The 5,568-nt window shown below is 32.9% G+C and overlaps 1 long non-coding RNA gene across 2 annotated transcripts; it reads left to right on the top strand.

The window, feature by feature from the left end:
- The first annotated feature begins 2,619 nt into the window (after window positions 1-2,619).
- On the top strand, window positions 2,620-5,223 carry LOC108341941 (uncharacterized). 2 transcript variants are annotated; one of them, XR_008245752.1, is made up of 3 exons: window positions 2,620-2,790; window positions 2,938-3,014; window positions 4,389-5,223. It is a non-coding gene; the product is annotated as an uncharacterized LOC108341941 (long non-coding RNA). The 2 variants fall into 2 exon arrangements; XR_008245754.1 differs by having other exon boundaries at window positions 4,425-5,223.
- The last annotated feature ends 345 nt before the right edge of the window (window positions 5,224-5,568 follow it).

Genomic DNA, 5,568 nt, shown 5'->3' on the forward strand with positions numbered 1-5,568 from the left:
AAAACAACCCATGGCCATTGGTGTTTGACCTTTCCTTTTGAAGCACGTGGGTCTCTACTGTGGATGCAACCTCTCAATATCGCTATATCCATGCCTCTACTTCACACCTCACATCACACGGGATCCTATCATATTCATTTCCGGAAATTTACTTACCATATATAAATAAATTAACATTGTTTCATTATATCATTATATTTCAGATTTTTCTTTTTTTTTTCTTTAATCACATCTATTATATTTCTTACATCTTGAACAAATATTGTAAAAATAATTATTAAATATCTTATATTTATAACATGTTATAAAAATATACACATGTATAAAAAATTCATTTTTTTTTTCAATAGGAAGGAAGACTTGTAATAGCTACAACATAGAGGTTACTTGGTCAACTTTATATAATCTAGTATGTCTCTTTGTCCCGTATTTTTCATCACTTTTTTTTATAACACCACACAATAACTAAAAAAAGTAACTTACAAATTTAATACTTCTATTTTATTTTTCATTTTTAAACTTCCGCATCTTATCATTGCCATATGTGTCTTCAACCTTTATTTTCATGCGGTATTTTAGGGAACTAAATTATCCGCATATATTTATTTCTAACGTGATATTTAATTTAATATATTATTAGTATGATTATTGTAGAAAATTCACACACACACACACACACATATATATATATATATATATATATATATATATATATATATATATATATAATGGTGGTGAACTAATTAAAAAAAATATCATGCAACATAACATATATAATACCACATATCAACTAATTAATTTATCAATAAATTATAATGAAATTTTTCTCAATCAAATAACTACAATATGACAATAAAATTGTTACACTCTTAATTTTTTAAAGACTTGTATCAACCATGTTTAGTCGACATTAATTTATTATGTTATAATTACTATTACTAAAAAAATACATACATACATTTATCACATGTTGAAGAGACTTATTTCGTAAAATTTATTATGTTATAATTACTATTACTATTATCAACATTATCTGTGCTTATTATAACTATATGCTGGAGACTTATTTCGTAAAATTTGGAAGACTTGCTGAATTGATTTTATCTTTCCTTGCTTAAAAACTTACTTTAGGCTTTTATAACATCTAAATAATAATAGGCTTTTATAGGCGTGTAAGAGAAAAGATTATTTAAAGATGGATTTGAAATTTTATTAGTATTCACATAAACGGATTCGGAAGGAATCATAAGGATGATTAGATGAAAGGATTATAAGGAAAACATAAATAGCAAATATTATAAGGAAAGCATCAACCAGCAATATTGCTTACACATCTGCACATGCTGCATTTAAGAAGGCATTTATGATTATTATTTAGCTGCCACATTAATGATGCCAAATAATTGTATTATATGGTGCAATTGAATTTAGCTCAGCTTTACTGTCTGTGGCCTATGAGTTGAACAAAATTAATTTTAAATTATTGAATTATGTCTTTCAACTTAAATTTGATAAAAAAAAAAAAATAGCACATCCAATCGAACAGTTCCTTTTGTTTTTAGGTATACCTTCAGATTTATAATAAGGTAACAAAATTAATAACAAACATAATGAGTGTCCATTGTTTTTTATCTCTACAAAAATTCAACAAATTATAATTACAGACATAGTCTGTATTTACATCATAAGGTTGTTAAACCAAGTACAAAATAAAGCTTCCGTCACTTTTTGTTTGTTACTATGATCAAACATAAACGAACTGCAGAAGCGTGTGTTTGAATAATTAGTACAAACAAACATAGTTACAGAATTAGTGTGTCTGGTATAAGAAAGCATGGGGCTGAAGTTGTGGTGCAATGGTGATCACAGTAGAGACATGTTTTTGATGACAAAAATACTGTCATTTTTTATGACCTAAAAAGTGTGCACAGCCTGGTAGGTGGTAGGGGTGACAAATAGCACGACGGCAGTGTCTAACAAGAGTAGGCGTGGAGCTTGGAGCCAAGTAGCCACTATACATCAGACGTAACCTTTTGCTAAGCTGAATAAGTCTAAAAGAACAGTTTTGTATGAACTAAAGACTCAAAAAGCTGTTAGACCAAAAGCTGTTTACAGTACATGCAAGCTCAGCCTCCTGCTCAATCACTGGCCAAATTGATCAGATGGATTCAACTCATCCAAAATTCTATCAAATCTATCGAAAGGACAACTTTCGATATTTTTTATTTCACAGTTTGCTTGTGCATGTCGGGGATTTGAGTGATGTTATCCAATTTTATTTTTTTTACTTCATGATCATATTTTCCTTTAAAAATAATTAAGATATTATATCATTTCAAATATTTATATAAAAAGTTGACAGCACACGGGAGTGGAAGAAATTATTTAAGAAAATTATTTAAAAAGAATAAAAATAAATAAATATAAAATAGAATTATAAATTCATAATTAATTATTTAACTTTTTTATATTATCAAATTATTTATTAAATATTATTTATAGGTAATTATAAGGGTCTGCAAATTTATAAAAGGGCCTTTGGGCTTTATGTGGGGCAGCTAGGCCCATCAGACTAAGGTCAACTTGACCTTAGGAGGGGCTCTTCAGAACCCATTTTCTTCTCCTGAACTTCATTTCTCCTTCTCTCTAAAACTCTCATGCCCTAAACTCTCTCTGCCTTCTCTCTAGATGTCCAGCTCAAAGAACCGTAGGAATTTGATTTTTGTGTTGCCCAAGCATCCGCAACGTAGAGAGCTCCATTTCCACCGATTGTTTTCTTCATTCCGATTGGTAAGTCGTTTTCCCTTCTCCTCCACTGTCTTTGAATCTAGGGCATGTCACTTTACTGGTTGCATGCAGCTGGTAGCTTTTCCCTTTAGTTTCCTTGTTCATTCTAGCTTTAAGAGTTGTACTCTACCCCAATTTTGTGGTTTGTAGGTCCTGTTGAACTTGTTTCTGTGCGAGAGTTACTGTTTTGGGGCTTCTTCTAAAGTGTTGTGCTTATAACCACCAAGGTAAGGGGAGCTAATTATTTTGTATGAATTTATTTTATAAAGATATATGCCTATGAATGTTGAACTGGTGTGCTCTTGTGAAACTGTTTTATGACTTTTATTGTATTGGGTGTTATAACTGAAACTGTGAAATTGTGCATGTTGTGATGTGATGAATTTAATCTAGTTTGAATGAGTTTGTTGGCTGAAATTCATCTTATTGGAAGGTCTGGAGTAAGAGTTCTGTAATAGCATGTATATGGGTATTAAATAGATGTACAGGTACTGTTTGAGGTTGCTGTGAGAGGAAGTGCAAATATTAAAATTAGGCATTTCAGATTTAGAGCATAAGAGAACAGGGAAATTTAAATAAATTAATTGTTAATTGTTGAGAGCCTTTCTTTGTTGGTAGGATAGAGGAACCTTAAAAACCTGAGTTGACACATCCCTGATCATAGAGCAGCCCTGGCCTGGTCCAGTCAGTTGGGACTAGTCATATGTGCTGACGTCGAAGGTGAGTTTGATGCGTTCAGACATTTGGGTCCTCTCCGGTGACCAATTGGGGTAAAGAAAGATCTCTACTAGGATGAAAATAAAGGTCCTTTTGGAGGAAGTGAGGTAGTGAATTTGAGAGTTAGGGGTTCTGGGTATAATTGGGCTATTGGGGCAGTCTTAACAAGTGGATTGTGACTTGTTTGAGTCACCAAAATGGTCAGAATAGGTACAAAGTGTTAGAATTGGGTTTGGGATCCTCTACTTATTGAGTTAGATGTTTTGGAGTAGAAATTGAGTTGGTTTAGTACATCTAATTCCTATCCAAATGACCAGTGCAATACTTTACTTTCATCTATAAACATGTTTCATATCAATATTAGTGTTACAGATTTTAATTTGTTCATTTGGATATGTCTAAGATGCACCAAAACCAGAAAAATCACATTGTTGTCAAAAACTGATAAGAATAATCGATTATCTCACTTGATAATCGATTATTTTAGTCAAAGAGTTGTATCCTCTTCAAAGCTCTCGCAAATAATCGATTATCACATATGATAATCGATTATTGTCGTCGGAAAATCATCCAGGACCGTTTTGGGTGGTTTTCGGGGTTCTGGATATCATTTTTGGACATTCTTTAAGTCGTTTTAGGGGTTTTGGGCCTTTCCGGAACTGTTGGTGATAGTTTCAAAGTTATTTTCCTGGTCTAAGTATGAGTTTAAGGGGTTTTGTGTTGTTTAGTGGGTCTTCTTGGACTGTTATTGTCTGTTAATGTACATGGAATGGTTTTATGTGATTTTTGATGACTTATTAAGTTGTTTGTGGTCTTTTGAAGTATAATTAGTATTATATCTATGTTTGTATGCAATGTAAAAGTGAAAGTATGTGATTTTCAAGGTATGTTTGATGGACGTAATTCCATGGACCTCACAGGGGGGTTACATGGTGGTGCCCTATGTTATGGACGTAATTCCATGGACCTCAAAGGGATGTTACATGGTGGTGCCCTATGTCATTGAACGTAATTCCATGATCCTCAAGGAGAGGATACATGGTGGTGCTCTGGTGGTGTGTAGAATGATTGCATGGTAGCTCATTCTTGGGGGTTTTCCTGACGCTCCAATGGCCTTTCATTCTCAAGTAGAGAGGATTTATCCATGTGGTGAGGAGTAGCAGGAGGTCCTAGTCTTGGAGGCTTCCAGTATGTTCCAGGGCGCGGAACGGACTAACCTCGTGAGTGTGGTAGGGTGGAACCCATTGACAACGGCTTTGCAAAGCAGTAGAGGCCACCACGAGTGCATAACCCGCCATAGCTCGGTAATCATTCTAGTCCGGACGAGTCGGTTTATAAAGTAACAAGTCTTGTGATGTCATTTTATCATGTTTCGAGTGACTTTTGCATGTCGTGTGAGGTTGAATAACATGCTTTTTATATCTAGCTCACCCTTGCTTGTTTGTGTTGCTTGTGTATGTTTCTTTTGTGATGATCATCCACTTGGGTGGGAACAGATGGCGAGGAGGTTCTTTTGGAGACGGCCTTGGAAGTTGAGGACAATGCTGCTGCCTAGTCTCCTTAGGATGTTATCGATTATTGTCTGTATTTTGAAATACTGTTTCCCTTTAAGTTTACAATTTAGATCTTTTTGGAGTTGAAGTTCAATTTCTGAAGTCATTTTGAGGATGACTGTAATCCTTAATTACTCTTGACTGCTTTCCTATATTATGCATGATAACGTCTTTATTATATATGATTTTCTATAAAATTGGGATTTCACAGTAATTATAACATTTAAATATAATTATGTAAATAAATTATTTATTTAAATATAATAATAATTATATTATTTTTTAATACAGTTGAAAAAAATTTCATGCTAGTCTCAAACTATTTAAACAAAGACGTGACCTAAAAGACGAAGTAATCAGAATCAATAGATTAACCAAAACAAAGCCCAGTAGAAGGAAAGAATGAAGGCCCACCATTGTTTCTTGGTGTCCAATCTTTGTTCTGCTTTTTCCAACGATAATGAAATATTATTGTTTACATTTTTATTATAAATTAAAATATTAATATTAT

Source organism: Vigna angularis, chromosome 1 (genome assembly GCF_016808095.1).
Source record: "Vigna angularis cultivar LongXiaoDou No.4 chromosome 1, ASM1680809v1, whole genome shotgun sequence".
Lineage (NCBI taxonomy): Eukaryota > Viridiplantae > Streptophyta > Magnoliopsida > Fabales > Fabaceae > Vigna > Vigna angularis.